This window comes from Acomys minous, assembly GCF_964271855.1.
Source record: "Acomys minous genome assembly, chromosome: 9".
NCBI classification, from domain to species: Eukaryota; Metazoa; Chordata; class Mammalia; order Rodentia; family Muridae; genus Acomys; species Acomys minous.
The window spans coordinates 17,383,691-17,402,114 of NC_140490.1; the positions used below are offsets into that span (position 1 = coordinate 17,383,691).

Here is an 18,424-nt window from a genome sequence, read left to right on the forward strand (position 1 = left end):
TTGAGAGAAGAGGGAGACGGAGATAGCAGATGATTATTATAATCAGCGTAGTTGTCCCACTGTGCTGTGGAATATGAGCTACTATTTTCCTACCTAAGAGGAAGGAAGGATTAGCTTGAGTACCAAGGGCAGAAAAGAAGTCCAGTTTTATTGTGAATACGTATGCTTTTTTTTCCCCGTTGTAAACCAGAAACAGAACACAGGAAGAAAAATCCAACATAGCAGAAGTGGTGGAAACGGACATAGACCCCATAGGAAGACACATGCATGAAACCCATTTGAGCATGGGATGATACTGTTAACGTGTACCACCTCTTGTTGGGTTAATTTGTTTGGTTTTCTTTTCTTTTTTTTTTTTTTTTTTTTTTTTGTCTCCTTTAAAATTTGCTTGCTTTATAACATACATTAAGTCAACACAAACATAATTGGCGCATGTATTTATTTATTTATTTATTTGCATTTTTGAGACAGTGTTTCATTGACAGATTTATTTATTCATTATTTACTTGAGTTTCTTGAGACACGGTTTCTCTGTGTAGCCCTGGCCATTCTGGAATTCCCTCTGTTAACCAGGCTAGCCTTGAGATTTGCCGGCCTCTGCTTTCCCAGTGTTGAGATTATAGGCTACCTCCACGCAGCCTGTAATTGGTAAACTTAATTCATACAAAATATTCAAATGTTGCTCAACTCTTGGCCCACTAGAAGCACATTTACATTACCCAGCTACGGACAGTACAGGCCTTTTGAGGGTTCTTCCGTTCCACCACACTATAGCTGCAGTTTTCTGGGTGGAATATTTTGTGACACTTCTCTTTGTCATAAGACATCGGCGTTTGGATTCTGTCAATGAGACAAGAAGAGGCCCGTCAGAAGGGGGAAGACAGTTATTCACAGTCCTGCTGCTCAGACATGCTCTGTGCAAGAAGCAGACCACACACTTTTCCAGTTGTCTGGGGGCTCCCCTCCCCAATGTAAGGGCATCGCTTGGCTGGAAGGCACAAAGTATAGACGGAAGGGTTCTGTTTCTGCCTGTGTGGAGCCAGAGAGACCATCCCTAACGTGAGTCCTACGTTCTCCCTTGCATGCACTGAAGGACACTGGGAAGGCCTGACAAGCTCAGGGGAAGGCTGGGTTGCTCTGGGACAGGGTCCCCACCTTGCCTTTCCCACCCTCCCTGTTCAGGGAGTGGACAGCGGTGACGATACTGTGAGAAGGGAAGGGTTGTCCCAGCTCTGTGTGGTATCTGATTAGAAGAGGAGCTCACCCAACCAACAGGAGCCAGGGAGCAGCTATGGAAACAAACCTTCCTAGAAAACCCACCTGCACATGGACAGGCACACACAATTTTAGGAGTCATTGCCGTCCAAGCACAAGTATGGGCTTGGGATTAAATTGTCCTGCCAAGGCCAGCATGGCGGCACATACCTATAGTCCTGTCACTCACGAGGTAGAGGCAGGAAGATATGAAGACCAGCCTCAGCTACGTAGTGATTTTGAGGCCAGCCTAGGCTACAGGAGACCTTGTCTCAGAAGACAAAGATATGGGCTAAAGAAATGTGGTCAGTGGCCAAAAACAATTTCTACCCTTCCAGAGGATAAGAGTTTGGCTCTCAGCACCAATGTCCGTTAACTCCCAAATGCCCCAGCTGCAGCTCCAGGGAGTCAACACTTTCTTTTGGCTTTCATGGGAACTACACATACATACATACATACATACATACATACATACATACATACACATACATACATACACACACACATAAATAAATAAAATAAGTCTTTTTTAAAAACCAAAGAATAAACTGCTCTGCCCAGAGTGTATAAAAGCAGCCATTTCAGTGTCCCTTGTAACAATTTCTCCTTACTAAAGAAAACACGAAATTGTGTCCTAAAGAAAAAAGACATTTCAGTCCTCTCCCCAAAGTTACTTAAAACCATTCATTGATCACAATTTTCTGGTTCTTAGGACATCTGAATTTGCAGCCCTCGGTGAGGACAGATACAAAGGCGATGGCAGGAAGTTGTATCACAGCTGACCAGGGCACCGGGCGTTCAACCCAAGCCCACGTGGCTCAGAACCATAGAAACATTGCCCTGTGAGTGGAAGCCCCCCATGACATCATGCCTTTGGCTATAAGATTCTGGTTTGATTCTTTTTAAGCCTAACAGTGGGTTACTTGTAGTGTATAGCATTTTGAAGGCATTTGATGAGATAGATGGTACTAATGCAGAAATATTAATTAAGTTAAAAAAAAATAGAACAGCAAACTGTAATATAACCGGTAATGTTGGTACATACTTTAATCCCAATCCTGAGAGGAGGAAACAGGAGGTTTGAAGCCTGAATATACAGTATATATAGTGAGATATGTTGCCAAAAAAAATGTTTTAAAGTCTAATTTAATTTGTAAAGTAAGTTTTGAAGTTTAGTTGTAAAAATGTATAAAGAGAAATAAATTACTGTCTGCGGTTTGAGTGTGTTTACTTGATTTTTCATCCTTTCTTCCTTCCTTCCTTCCTTCCTTTCTTTCTGAGACAGAGTCTATATAGCCCTGACTGTCCTGGAGTTCACTGTGTAGGACAGAGATCTGCCTGGCTCAGCCTCCCAACTGCTGGGATTAAAGGCATGTACCACAGGCTTTTAGCTCCTGCCTTAAAAAAAAAAAAAAAAAGATGGAGGTCTCAGTGTGTTACCAAATCTGACTTAAAATTCCTGTGTGTGGTAGCGCACAACTTTAATCCTAACATTTGGTAGGTAGACATAGGCAGATCTCTGAGTTCAAGGCCATCTAGGTCTGCACAATATGTTCCAGGCCAGCCAGAGCTACACTTTGAGGTGCTGTCAAAACCAAACATCAGCTGTCTGAGCTCTAGTGACACAAGTATCTGAGCTTCACAGGTAGCTGGAACTACAGTCAGAAACCAGCTCAAGATGAACTGTCACGTCACTAGAGGTGGTAATGTTTACACAACACTGTAAAAGTATTTAATGTAAGCCAAATGTATACTTAAAGTGGTAAAATCTATATTATGTATCTTTTGCCATGAGAAGCAGGACTGAAAACTAACCCTACTCCTCACCAAGATCCAAAGTAGAACATACACACACGAAAAAGAAAGAGGGAAGTGGGTAACACTGCTCTAAAATCAAACAATAAGGAGGCCCTGAGCTAGTTCAGTAGGTAAAAGCGCATGCCATGCAAACCTGAGTTCAGTTGCTGGAATAGAGGAAGGTGGAAGGAGAGAATGACTACTGAAACTGCCCTCTGACCTCAACACACACACACACACACACACACACACACACACACACACACACACACACACCACTAACATTTAAAAGTATGTAGGGCTGTAGCTCAGTTGGTAGAGAGGTTGCCGAGCTGCATGAAGCCCTGAGTGCAATCCCCAGCACAGCATAAAACAATGTAGTGACCCATTCCTGAAACCCCAGTGTTTAGGAGATGGAAGATCAGGAGTCTAAGGTCCCCTCAATCACAAAATAATTTTGAGTCCAGCCAGGGTTGCTCAAGCTCCTTTCTCAAAACACACACACACACACACACACATACACAACAACAACAACAAAACCATTGACACAGTGGTACTGCCTGTTGTCCCAGTGTTGACCAAGCTGTGCCCACTCAAAGTTACTCCATGCTGTGCAACACAGTGCACTTCAGGCCGTGCCTTGCTGTGGAAGAACCCATTTTATAAGCTACATTTCATTTCGCTTGTGTTCAGAGGAGGAGGCAGGATGCCTTTGCACTTGCTGTGTGTGTAAAAATCATCCACCTAGCGCCACCCACAAGACACACATCACTGAACAACTCAAAAGTGAAAAGGATTCTATCCTAAGGACTCACAGAAGCGTGGGAAGAGAGGACTGACTTCCGAAAGTTGTCCTCCAACTCCACGTGCACCACTCCATCTGTGTCACGGTGCTGAAAGGGAACTCCTGACTGTCCTAGGGGCTTCAGTCCCTGCTGCTAAAGCCTCTGGCTGCCCATTCACCTGCTGGTCCATCTAGACCAGCTCAGCACTTAACCTGCATGCCTTCAGTAGCCCAACACCTCACCTGGGAAGCTCAACTTGATCCCGAGGCTCCACTCTAGCTGAACCTCCAACAGGTTCTCTCTGCCTCTCTGTCACATCTCTGCCTGCCTCCAGCTCTTTTCAACATTTGCAACTCTGCTGCACTCTGTCAGCTTCATATAGCCATTTTGTAATATACATACATACATACATACATACATACATACATGCACTTACTGTGTGATGTGTAAGTATGATCAGAGAGTTAACGGTAGTAATTGAAGTTGGAATTAAAAAAAAAAAAAGATAGGGGCTGGAGAGATGGCTCAGTGGTTAAGAGTGCTGCCTGTTCTTCCAGAGGTCCTGAGTTCAATTCCTAGCAACCACATGGTGGCTCACAACCATCTATAATGTGATCTGATGCCCTCTTCTGCAGATTAAGCACTCATATACAATAAAAGGTGTGTTCCAGTGATTAGCTATCATGGGACTGCTTGGCAAAGTGTAGCCCTCAAACCACACACACACACACACACACATGCACACTCACAAACAAATAAGTAAATGTAATTTTTGTTAAAAAATGAATTTGCTGTTATTCAATAAATTCTTATAAATAAGATACAAACATGTCTGTCTATGCTTCTTACTCAGTACACACTGACTGAAATATTGGAATGAGCCAATGGCAAGATGAAGTTATAGTATATAAAAACAGGTTTAAAAAAAATAAAAGCAGGTTTATTGGAAGTGGCTCTCTGTTGCCATGCAGGAGGAAGGAGGGAGGGAGGGAGAGACAGAGACAGATGTGGGAGAGAATAGAAGGAGAGATAAAGAGAGAGGAAAGCTGGAGGTGGACCTTTAATCCCAGCACTTGGGAGGCAGAGGCCAGCCTGGTCTACAAAGCGAGTCTAGGACAGAGAAACCCTGTCTCAAAAAAATCAAAAAAAAAAAAAAAAAACCAGAGAGAGGGAGGGAGGGAGGGAGGGAGGGAAGGAGAGAGGGAGGGAAGAGGAGAGGAGATCAGGAGGGGGGGAACCAAAATGTCTGGAAGAGGGGAAGGTCCCCCTGGGCTAGAGAATTCAGGCTAGAGGGCAGGTATGCCAGCCATGCCCCTGCAGCAGCCCTGCAGCAGGTAAAGACCAGCGGTTGCCTGAGATCACACACACATTACATCCAGCTCACATAAGAGAACCCTTGCGCCCTGGAGCCTGAAGGCAGGGCCAGCTAAGGAGCCTTGGTCTCAAAACCAAAGCAAGCAGAACCCCATGAAGAGCGCCTGCCTGGGACAGTCCAGACCAGCGGCTGAGACTTACATACTGCAGCAGGTAAGCAAATATTCTTGACAGAGACACTCAGTACAGCCCTTCTTCCAGGTAGAGTTGATGGCGTGTTTTTCACCTTCAGTATCCACACATTCTAAAACAATGCAAATCCCGGAGTCATACAACAGGAACAAAGTCCGTCAGTCACAGCCACTGGTAAGTGACTGTAGGCAACTGTAAAGGTGTCGGAAACAAAGCTTTTGCCATCAAAATGGCTAAAGTCCAGCGCACTACAGTCCTGTAGTCCTTGCCTCTGATAATACTTTTTGGTTGGTTGGTTGGGGTTTTTTTTCCCCCCTTCGGTTGGTTTTTATTTTTGTTTTGGTTTGGTTCTGTCAACTTGATACAGCCTAATGTCATCTGAGGAATACCTTTAAGCTCCTGCTTTCTCCCTCCCCCACCCCCCACCCCTCCCCCCATCCCACCCAGACTTCTCTCAAAAATGAACTGTGATCTAAAAGTGAAAAGCAAATAAATCCTTTCCTCCCCTAAATTTGTTTTGATTATGGTGTTTCATCACAGCAGCATAAAGCAGTGCAGTGTTAAAGTGCTTGCCTGATATGTATGAGACTCTCTGGCACCATTCACACCAAACACCCGGAAGCCGCACACACGCATGCATCTACTCGCTCTCTGCGTTTAAACAAAACTACAGGCATGATCGTACACATTAACTTTTGAATGCTGCTTCTTAGCCCTGACTGCATGGGAAAGTGAGAGAGTGTTACTGTTCAGCCCTGGCCCCCAGAGACTCCTACTCAGCTGTTCTTACAGGGGGCCAGATTGTGGTCAGCTTTGAAGTTCTCTAGGCAATGTCAACTAGCAAGACTTGGGAGCGACCTTACTGTGTCTGTGTCTGCCAGGCACAGTCCTTCCTCCAGTGTGTATTCCAAGACTTCCCCACCTGCCGTATGCACCAGGTCATATCTACAGGTTGTATCTGCCAGGCTGGAATGGCATTAAACATGCTGGGGAAACAGGCCTTACCTTTAGATGGTTGCTTTGGAGTTCCCTGCTCTTTGTCAAAAGAGCATTGTGCATTTAACGCTGTCACCAAGGTGGCAAGGAACAGAAGAAGGCTCCCCAGCCAAGCTTTCTGCGATGCAGGGAAAGGGAGAGCGCAGAATGAATGATTCTTGGAGGTCATCCTTGACTGACCATCCCACAAGATCCCGGCTAAACGCTGGCAGGAAAGGCAGAGTGTGGAACAACTGCTGGGCACCCCAGCCTCGTAATCAGAGACTAAGACATAAATTAGTCATGTAAAAAGAAAAATCATAGGGAAATTTGTCATGAGGCAAAATTAAAAGATAAAATAATAACATGAAACCAGATGGTGGTGGTGCATGCCTCTAGTCCCAGCAGTTGGGAGGCAAAGGCAGGCAGATCTCTGAGTTCAAGGCTAGCATGTGCTTCAGAGTGAGTTCCAGGACAGCCAGGGCTACACAGAGAACCCCTGTCTCAAAAAACCAAACCAAATAACAACAACAAAAACAAAACAAAGCAAAAGCAACAACAAATTGGGGCCGCAGAGATGGCTCAAAAGTAAAGAGCACTGACTGCTCTTCTGGAGGTCCTGAGTTCAATTCCCAGCAACCACATGGTGGCTCACAACCATTTATAATATGATCTGATGCTCTCTTCTGGAAGGCAGGTGTGCCAGAATAATATATATATATAACAAATAATGCATAATATATTAATAATAAATTAAAAATAATAGTATATTAAATAAATATATAATAAATATTTATAATTTATATAATAACATATATCAATAAATAATTATATATAAACAATAAATAAATTATAAATAATAATTATAATATAATAATAAATATATATATAAATAAATCTTTTTTTAGAAAAAGAAAAAGCTTGGTGTAGTGGCTCGCTTATTTCATTCCAGCATTGGGAGAGTAGGGGCAGGGCAGTGACAGGATGATCTTGAGTTTGAAGCCTGCCTGGTCTACATAGTGACTACAGGACTACATAAAGAGACACCCCACCCCCACCCCACTAGACCCTGCTACTAAGGTTGCAGTCCTTCATGACCAGAAAACCCTCAACTCAGTGAATTGAGGACTCCCTCTTCTCAGTCTGATCTGGGGAGCCTGAATCCCTTCACAGTCTACCTGAGGAAATCAGGGGAACAGATAGAGGGACGCACGGGAAGCAGAAGGAAGTGACATCAATTTGAGGGTTTTTGAGATGGCATGGGGAAAGAGACACCCACTGGAGAGGAAGGTAAGCTGAGTGCTTTTTCTGCCTCTCTGAGCCAGCAGGCTTTCGCCATAGCTTTGAGATTTTGTTAAAAACTCAACAGGGTAAAGCAAATGATGCCTTTTAAAATTATCTGCCTGTCTGCCAATGGCACAGGTCTCTCTCTCTCTCTCTCTCTCTCTCTCTCTCTCTCTCTCTCTCTCTCTCTCTCTCTCTCTCTCTCTCTCCCCTCCCTTCTCCCATTCCTACTTCCATCCCTCTCCCTCCCTCTCTTTGCCCTCCCTTTCCCTCACTCTGCCCTTCCGCTCTCTCTTTGTAAAAGGAGTAGCTCTCTCCTTGAGGAAGCTGATGAAGTAGCCACAGTATCAAGTTCCCTGACTGGACTGCTGGGTCTCCTGCCCACCCAAGTGAGCTCCACAGGAAAAATGGCCCACACTGGGGGCTCACTGCTGTTTTCATGAGCTCGGGGAGCCCGGATGAAGAACATGCGTGAAGGTTCTGCACTGTTCAGTGCGTCTTCAGGTTATGATCAACCCTCCCAGGTGATGCTGAGACCCTAGTCTGAGGACCACGCCCTGAGTGGGAGGATCCAAAGTCCCCTCTCTTCCCTGTATTCTGTTCCACCCTGCCTGCCTTGCTGCAGACAGTAGCCATGTACACTGATGCCTGCAGGCACTGGGGAGAAAGCTGGGGTTTCCTGTGTGGTGTGGTTTCCTGACCAACTTGGGTGAAGCAGACTGGTGGTGTCCCCTGAACCGTGTCCCCTTCCTTAGATATCTGTTCCTGGAAAGGGGGGGTCCTGCTCTCTATAACTGAGGGTCAGGGGTCTCAGAACCCTAGTCAGGGAAGAGCTATCGCTGCTCCCAGAGTTCACCCCCCAGACCTCATGGAAGGTGGGTGGAAGGAGGGTCTGCGCAGAGATAGGGAGGACACCCCAACCCCCCACTGTTCGACCCCCTCCTAGCGCTGTCTGAGGATGGCTTCATAGAGTACATTTGTCCTGAGGTGAGGCTCTCTCCACCCTCACCCAGCCTCTGCGTCCTTTCTCGCCCGTTCTTTCCTTTAATCTGGTTTACAGAAAAGATACTTTACGAAAAGACTCTTTTTCAGCTAAAGACAGAACACAGAGTGAACCCGGTGTATGAAATCAGTCACCTACCATCGTGACAAGTGGGACCTCCTTACGGGCAAGGACCTCCAATGACGTCTCAGCAAGCACAAGTGCTGGCTCCCTATATATCCAGGTGAGGACGACCACACCTGCATGTTCTTGGAAAGACACTGTTCCAAGAACAGATTGGCTGTTTACTGAGGGCTGGAAGGGAAGTTATGATTTCTGTTGATTTATGAATTTCTCACGTATTAAGCTTCTGCCCTATTTATGTGTTCGCCATTTTCTTCGTTTGCCCTTGATGCGCTTCTGCCCTGGGTGTGAGAGAGCAGAGAGGGGGAAGACCGCAAGGCACCCCCATGCTCTCTCTCCTGGGTCCTGGACAAAGAAATGAGAGCTCAGGGATGTGACTCCCAGGCGCCTGGGCTGAGGCTGTGTGGGAAGGCATAAGGCTAACCCAGTGGGTCGGCCTGCCTGGCTATGGAGGAACTGGCCTTAGGGTCCAGTATAGGAAAACACTAGCACATGGAGCCAGGTTTCATGGTCTGAATGAGTTGCCCCCGCCAGCTAAGCATCTTTTGACAAGTCATGTGCTCAGATCTCTCCGACTTCCTCATATTCTCCCAAATGTTTGGTCTTTAAGCAAGTCTCCCTTGTGTTCAGTAGTGATCTCCTGTATAGGAAGCAACATGGAGCTCCTCTGACAATGAACACTTGATGTGCCTTATAATCCAGCTGTCCCACCGTGAGGACTGTCTGTCTCACTGCTGCACTGTGCACACTTGCCACGTGATGGAGCGTCCCTGTGTCCGTAGCTGATGAAAACCTAAGGAAAAATGCAGGCAGCAAAAGGTGAACTTTGGGGCTGGGATGTAGCTCAGTTTGCAGAGCTTTTGTCTGGCATATGTGAAGTCCTGGTTTGATCCCCAGCACTGCATAAAAACAGACCTGGTGTAGGCTGAGGACGTCAGTAAAGTGCTTGGCTGGAACCCTGAGGACCTAACATCAAATGCTATTCATAGCAGGCACTGTGGGGCATGCCTGTAATCCTGGCACACAGGAAGGCAAAGATAGGTGGATCTCTGTGAGTTCAAGGCCAGCCTGGTCTACAAAGCAAGTCCAGGACAGCCAAAGCTACACAGAGAAACCCTGTCTTGAAAAACCAAACCAAGGGGGCTAGAAAGATGGCTCAGTGGTTAAGAGCACTGACTGCTCTTCCAGAGGCCCTGAATTCAATTCCCAGCAACCATATGGTGGCTCACAACCATTTAGCATGTGACTGGATGCCCTTTTCTGGTCTGCAAGTGTACACACACACACACACACACACACACACACACACACACACACAGAGAGAGAGAGAGAGAGAGAGAGAGGGAGCACACCTCATATACATTAAATAAATAAACAAATCTTTAAAAAAAAGAAAGAAAGAAAAACCAAACCAACCAACCAACCAAACACACACACACAAAAGCTGTTTGTGATGGGCAGGCTTGTAACCTCAGCAGCAGTGATGCTGAAACAGGTGGACCCTGGCTTATAGCCAGCGAGCCTAGGCAAGTCTTGGTGAGCCCAGACTAGTGACAGACCCTGTCTCCAAAAGCAATGTGAATAGTGTCTAGGGAACACACACACACAAAAGCTGTTTGTGATGGGAGTCTGTTCTCTGGCTCGGTAGCACTTAGTGTTTCGTTTGTTGGTTGGTTGGTTTGGCTCCCACTTCCTTCATGACCCTGGTTCATGACCCCTTGACTTGTGGTTTAAAGTCTGTCTGGTCTACTTCAGAGCCCTATCTGTTAAAGGCCTGGTTCAGCTCCATTCCTAGAAACAGGCCTTCGGGGACATGCCCTAACAAATTGCTCTGACTATGGTAAGATCCTTGAAAAAGAAGAGAAAAAGGTGCGTTCTTGCAATACAGTTTGGCTACTAATGTATTGGGTTGTGGGGGAAATGGCCACTAATAAGTCTCTGTTGTTCTAATTACAACTGGAGATGTTCTGCAAAGCCCTGGGAAACTAGGGATTTGCCTGACGTTTATGTTGTGGCCTTCGTCTGCTGACCTGGTGCTTTCATTAAAGAAGCTCCAAGAGATACAGATTTTCCTGCTCACTTCTGCTGAGACTGAACTCTGAACATGTTTGAATACACAGCAGAAAGGCAGCAGAACGCTGCCCCATGGGAAGAGATTTCCAGTCTTGGCTCCATATGCAATGTCCATGTATTCTGTTAGTGTGGAGCTGGGGCTATTTCAGGTGTTAGAAAGTAGGTTATCATGTAACCTGGCAACACATCCTTTTTATAACATCGAGATTAGATATTTCAATATCTGATTTGGTATGCATGCACATTATAAAATTATCAAGGTAAACCCAGTATAGTTCGCCGTGTGATGGGGCAAGGCAGGGCAAAGTTTTCTCCATCTTGTATTTTTGTTGAGGCCTCTCAGGTCTAACTAGAATTTGATCTCCTTGGTGGAGAAACCTCTGGAAAGTTACCCAGCTCTGTTCTAGGAACCCAAGATCAGGACGTCCTGGTAACTTATCTTAGCCTTTGTAAAAAATTGTTTGTTTGTAGGGAACCTCTTTTGGGTAACTGCTCATCTGAGCTGCCTGTTTGTGAAGAATCCCCTGTGACTGGCCAGCTGTCTGTCTCAGTTAGGGGTTCTATTGCCATGAAGAAACACTAAGAGCAAAAGCAAGTTGAGGAGGCAAGGGCTTATTCAGCAGACACTTCCACATTGCTGTTCATCGTGGAAGGAAGCCAGGACAGGAACTCACACAGAGCAGGAACTTAGTGTTAGAAGCTGATGCAGAGGCTGAGGAGGGAGTGCTACTTACTGGCTTGCCCAGCTTGTTTTCTTTCTTTTTTGTTTGTTTGCTTTTGTTGTTGTTGTTGCTGTTGTTTGAGACAGGGTTTCTCTGTGTAGCCTTGACTGTCCCAGACTCACTTTGTAGACCAGGCTGGCCTCGAACTCACAGCTATCCGCCTGCCTCTGCCTCCCGAGTGCTGGGATTAAAGGCATGCGCCACCCCCACTTGGCATCCAGCTTGTTTTCTTATGGAACCCAGGACCACCATCTCAGGAATGGCACCATCCACACCAGGCTGGACCCTCCCCCTTTGATCACTAACTGAGGACATGCCTTACAGCTGGATCTCACAGAGGCATTTCCTCAACGTAGACAACTTCCTCCCTGATGACTCCAGCTATATTGAGGTGACACACAAGCCCAGCCAGTCCACTGCCTATCTTAGCTTCTGATGCACCTGCTTACTTCAAACTGCTTATTCTTGGAAGTCCCCTCTGCATCTGCGGAGCCAGATGCCTCCACAAGGTCTCTGCCCTTAAGAACCCCATTATCTGGACACTCTAGGTCTGTGAACCCTTGGGTGTGGTCACAGCGGGCCGGAATAAAGCATTTCAATTGTCTATACACTGAGTTGTCGTCTCTGTCCAACTCCTCTTAACAACAAGAAAGTAGGCGAAATTCCTGTGATGACCCAAAGTATTCAGATTGACTCAGAAGTAGAATCTAAGTAGCCCTAAATAAGGAACGGCTCTCTCACTAACTGGAGCTCACTGATTGGCTACCCTGGCTCCGGGTCCACCTTCCCAGTGGATAACAGTGCTTCTAATGCTGGAATTACAAGTGCACACTGCCACAGGAGCTAGTCATTGTGGGTACTGGAGATCCAGGCTCGGCTTCCTGCCTGTGCAGGAAGCTACTGGCTAGCCAACATATTTTAATTTCTATGTCTGAGAGAAAAATGGATCTATTCTCTTTCTGTGTTTCTCTCATTTGACTTAACATGGAATCATTAGCTCCATCCATTTGGCAGCAAATGACAGGATTCCATTCTGCCTTACAGATGTACACTGTTACTTGTGCTTTTTAAAAAACAAAAAGCAAAAAACAAAACAAAAAACAAACAAACAAAAAAGCCTGGTGCTAGGTCGGACACACTGCTATGGCCCAGTTGAACACAGCCCACAAAGCCACAAGCAGTGACTGTCTGGCCTTCTGCAGAAAGTCTGCCCCCTTCTGATCTAAATAATCCCACCAAGGAGATGAAAAGGAGACAGAGCCTTAGCTGGGAAGGTTTGATCGCTGTGTCTGGGCCATCTGTGTTTGAGAAGTGACCCTCATCACTGTGAAAGTCCAGAGCCTTCTACACACTGGGCACAGCGGCCCCCTTCCTGCTGATTACTGTTCGAAGGGAAGAAAGACAACCCTGGGGTGTAGATTTATTGAGCATTTGCAACTTTAAAATTTCTAAATAAATGTTCTAATACAAATGAAAGTTCAGGGGCCTACAGTCAGGGTTTTGTGTGGTACAAACAGCAGTTTTCTGGACGGCAGCCACTGGCACCTACAGATCTCATGTACTAGAACAGAGAATTGGAGCAGGGACTATATCTATGGCTGGAAGTGGAGGTGTTTATTAAGAAGGAGGAAAGCATCCCTGAGTATGGGCGTGGCTGGAGGTGGGAAGTGGCTTGATGAGCGTTGCTGTTGACCACGCCCATTTTCACTGAGCGCACCCATCTTTTCCTTTCTCTGGTCCTGTCCGCCTTTCCAGACACTAAAAGCATTCTGACTTTTCTTGCTGAGATAAAATACACAACAGAAGCAACTTAAAGAACAAAGAGTCTATTCTGCCCCACAGGTTAAGGTCAGAGCCCTTCTTGACGCAGAAGGCACGGTGGCAGGAGCCAAAGGCAGCCGGTCATCTTTAAGGAGAGGAAACTCAGGAATGCAGATGTGCAGACCGTTTTCCTCTGTTTTATATGGTTCAGGATCTAAGCCCACAGCGTGGTGCCACCCACATGTGGGTGTGCCTTCTCCTCTTTGTTAACCCAATCTAGAAACTGCGTCACAGGTATGCCCAGAAGTTTGTTCCCAAGGGTCCTGAATCCCATCACGACTGAGCATCCTGTGGGGCCTGCTTGTCCTGACAGCTGTTCACAGACAACCATCTCTAACTCAAACACACAGCCCTCTGTCTCATCCATCTCCCTCCTCCTGGCAGACGCTCAGATTCACAGCTTGCCTGCTCTGTTGTTTCCTCCAATAATCCCAAGAGGCTCAAGTTTCCTCTTGATTCTGTTATAAAAGTCTTTTATCTTGAAGACCATGAACATGCAAAAGGAAATCCAATGTTATCGGAAGTCAAGTATGCTGCTCATTACTGGACCAACTATATGGCCCAACTTAGTAATTCTTAGCTTTCTGAGGAACACATTTTGTTTGCTTTTGTTTGCTTCTTTTTGAGACAGTGTCTCACTATGTAGCTCTGGTTGGCTTGGAAGTCTCTGTTGATGTCAGGCTGATTTGAGAATCAGTGAGATTCACCTGCCTCTGCCGTTGGAGCTCTGGGATTGAAGGTGTGTCCCACCATGCCTTGCTCAAGGAGCACATTTTACCGTAAGAGAATCATAGTGGAATACCCCAAATCCTTCAGCCTGCCTTTAGTTTTCCCATTCAGAGAAAGTGGGGATACAGGTATGGGGGCGCAGATATGCAAGTTCAGAAGGAAACTTGGGCAGCGATTACAAGTTCAGGTCTAGTCTGGATTATACAGTAACTCTCTACCACACACATATATGCATACATAAATACATACATATATGTTTATATACATCTGGGAGGAAATTAGATGAAATAATTCTTCTAAAATATAAGAAAGAGAAGAGCCAGCAGGAGACGCTCTGAAAGGATAGTCCTAGGACCTTTTCTTAGAGAGTGTAATTGCATACTAAGAGGTTCCCAAGCCAGTTTAGCTAGGCCGAGCACTTGATTTCAATGCAGCAGGCCCTATGTCAGTAGAGGATTGTTACCATGTGTGATTTCTAATACTCCATGATGGTGGAATATTAAGCCAGAGACAACAGATATAAGCAAAAATACAATACATGGGACTGGAGAGATGGCTCAGTGGTTAAGAGCACAGGCTGCATGAAAACAGAGTACTCATATACACAAAATAAATTATTTTTTAAAAAGAAGTATTTTTTAAATTAAATATATAGTGTTCTGCCTGCATATGTGTCTGCACACCAGAAGAGGGCACCAGATCTCATTATAAATGGTTGTGAGCCACCATGTGGTTGCTGGGAATTGAACTCAGGACCTTCGGAAGAGCAGACAATGTTCTTAGCCTCTGAGCCATCTTTCCAGCCCAAAATAAATAATTCTTTAAAAAATACAATACATGTGTTTACATTTACATATATTGACAAATATATAACAAAATGTATATGCTAGAATGATTTCATTTAGGGAAAAGAGATTTATTTATTTATTTATTTATTTATTTATTTATTTATTTTTGGTTTTTTGAGACAGGGTTTCTCTATGTATCCTAGGCTGTCCTGGACTCGCTTTGTAGACCAGGCTGGCCTCGAACTCACAGTGATCCACCTGCCTCTGCCTCCCGAGTGCTGGGATTAAAGGCATGCGCCACCATCTCACACCAGTCAAGTTTTTTAACTTTTTGCTTTAGGATAGGAAAAGAGAGAACGTTATCCAAGTACCCACCTGCAAGAGTTAGATAAATTATGAGCTATCTAGTACTACTGAGATCTCCTATAAAACAACCACCATCTCTATGTTGCGATTAAAAAAAAAAAAGCTCTACATAAATGTTTAGGTAAAGAGCAAGGTGCAAAACTGTAGCCAACTCTACTTTGCAGTGGTGGCCAAAGCCATGCCTGTTTTTTTGTAGTGTGGCCTTGTTTCTCCACCACCAGGAGCAAAGGTAATTCGCTTCCTCAGAGTCTGAGATGAGTTTCCTAACACTCAGACAGTGGACTGTGACGAGGGGAATGTTCTGGAGTTACAGACAAATGAGAATCCTGTGGCAACAGCCAGGATTTCTAGGTTCTTGTCAGATGGAACAAGAAACTGAACAGAGACATAAGCAGTAGAAACAGAAACTTCCAAAGAAAGAAGTGGAGGAGAGCTTAGATGGCTTAATGGCAGCCCCAGGCCCTGAGGCAGGATCTTTGTAGGTCATTTATCATCTGTGCTCTTGTACCTGCCAGCCTTGGTGAAGAGGGGCTTCTGGCTTTGTTCCTTTTCACATTAATTTTTTTCATCTCATTCCCGACTGTACACACCGAAAACACACACGCTGAGATTTGTCATCCCAGGAGACTTTCAAGGAAGCTGAAGAAGGATGACAGCGCTCTTCTGTACCTCTTTCTTGCTTGGTCCCTCTCTGACTGGGACCACAAAACTCTCTAGTTCTACCTATCAGGTGGAGAGGGACATTCGGTGGCATTCATGGCATTCTGAGCATGCAGCCTCACCTACATGGGACCAGCTTCCTCCCAGCGCTTCTGTTTCCCCCTAGAGGTACAGCAAGTAACCCGGTATAACTCTCATACCTCAAGTTTAGCTTACAGCTTTAAGTACATATGCCATACACCTGTATACCTGGAAATTGCCTGGACGTGGGAATGGGTCCTTGTCTTGCTTAGCTTTGGCTTTCCGCTTGATATAGCCTACAGGCTCTGAGATGGGAGTTTAAACAGAGGGGTTGTCCAGATCAGATTGACCTGAGGTCACGTTTCTAGAGGCCTATCTTGACTGCTAGGTGATGTAGGAGAACCTAGCACATTGTAGTCAGTACCATTCCCCTGGCAAGTGATCCTAGAGTATGTAGGAGAACCTAGCACACTGTAGTCAGTACCATTCCCCTGGCCCTAGAGTATGCAGGAAAGCTTCTTAAGCATCAGTCTACCTAAGGGAGGCAGCAACTAGCATTCCATGGTTTTGCTTCAAGTTCTTGCTTGAGTTCTCTCTTGATTTTCCTGGTTTGGGAGGTTTCAGAGGGGAGCAAGGAGTCCTATCAAACTGTGCTAGGGATCATTTCCATCAGATTTTAGCTTGGAATCTGTGTGCTGTTGATCTGGGCCTGAAGGACCAGCTGTGGTCAATAAGAGATCAGCACTAAGGAGTTGAAGTCATCTGTGCCCCATTGGATGACTGTGACAGCTTTTCCAGGGCCAGCACACAGACCCTGTGGTCCAAGGGACCAGGGCTATATATGAAGTTGCAAGGCAGGCTGCTGTGATTCGGGAGTACAGCAGCTTTGTCGTGTCCAAAAGGTCTCCAGTTAGCATGATGCTATCTGTAGGTCTTTGTATGTATCCTGTGTGGTATTGACGTAGGTTCTCTTCATCCCTGGTTTCAAGCTTTTACTACGATGGCGTGTTGAGTATTGTCAAAAGCCCTTTCTGTAACCGTTACTACAACCATGTGACTTCCAGTCCTGAGCCTATTTGCGTGATGTAGAGCTGGAAAGGTTTTGAAAGTGGTAAGTGGTTCAGGGGCACTGAGATGGAAGTGGGCACTAAGGCCACATACATGGCATCTAAGATGAGGTCTTCGAGACTATCCATAAGGTAAATGCTACCTGACAGAGGGACAGGCCCTCTTCATCATGTAGGGCGGACAAGAAATACCCTGATGATGAGATGAATTTTGAAGACGTGTGGACCTTTCTCTCCAGCTAACTTCGTGTCATCTAGCCCCACAGGTGCTAGGTCCCTCCCATTAGCAAAGCGCCTTCTCATCTCCTCTGGGCCCAGGGACATGGTTCTTCTCCCCGTCCATCGTACCCCAGTGTTTAGCCATACCTTGTCTCCATATCCTTTCTTTGTATCTCTGTTGTGCTTAAAAAAAAAAAAAATGAAGATGCCCATAAAGATATATCCTAATCTGACTTGTCTTAAAACTCAGAAGGAACTATGAGAGCTCTTAAATATTTAATTGGAGTACATTCAAAGGAAAAGTGATTATGGTAACTAATGTTAATATTTGAAGTAGATAACATTTTAGGTAGATTAAATCATAATAATATTTAAGGTAGGTAAACACTCTCTGTGTAACTAGCCAAACTCCATGGCATCACAAGCAGCACGTACTGAGATCTGTGCCCTTCTCCTTTTTATGTCCCAGGTTCTGGGCTCTGGAAGGTTGCTTCCTACAGAAAATTAGAAAGATGGGACCAATGCTCAATGGTTTTGTTACACAATGACTTCTTCCAGTTTACAGCAGAGGAAACTCTTTAGCACAGAAAGGCTTTGGGGAGCATCAGACAATCCACCTCTTGGCACTACAGACATACGAGGACTTCTAAAGCTCACCCAGACTAGATGATGATGCAAGAGGCCAAGGGCTGGGGACCTAGATGTGGGATATTGATTTGATTTTTTTGTTTTGTTGTTTGAGGCAGGGTTTCTGTATAGCTCTGACTGGCCTGGAACTTGGTACGTAGACCATGATGGCTACAAACTCATAGAGACCTGCCCTCCTCAGCCTCCCAAGTGCTGGAATTAAAGGCCCACGATACCACCTCCAGCCTGGTATGGGACTCTTGATGTGAGTTAACTATGTTAGTTCCTGACAGGGAGCACAATGCCCTAGGATGGGTGATCAAGGACACTGCAGGCAATGTCGTCTCAGATATGGGTGGGAAAAGTGTTTTTAACCTTCTAGGGGCCTTGGGAAGCCAAGAAATCTTGAGGCATCCCCACACCGTCAAGTGTAGTATCAACATGAGTCTGGAGCAGGCACAGCACAGCTCAGACTCCTGAGCTCCCAGACTAGACACCTGCTATTGCTCCTGTTCCAGGAAGAGCTATGAGACTGTAGGGTCTGAACCTGAGGATGTGGATGGGAGCTGGTGATGATGTTGGAAATGTGTGTAGATGGGTTTCA

At 45.6% G+C, this 18,424-nt stretch overlaps 1 long non-coding RNA gene across 2 annotated transcripts; it reads left to right on the forward strand.

Moving 5' to 3' along the window:
• The first annotated feature begins 7,545 nt into the window (after positions 1-7,545).
• On the forward strand, positions 7,546-12,108 carry LOC311605550. Of its 2 annotated transcripts, XR_014782004.1 has the most exons (4): positions 7,546-7,607; positions 7,906-8,125; positions 8,662-8,827; positions 9,430-12,108. It is a non-coding gene; the product is annotated as an uncharacterized lncRNA (long non-coding RNA). The 2 variants fall into 2 exon arrangements; XR_014782003.1 differs by having other exon boundaries at positions 8,662-12,108.
• The last annotated feature ends 6,316 nt before the right edge of the window (positions 12,109-18,424 follow it).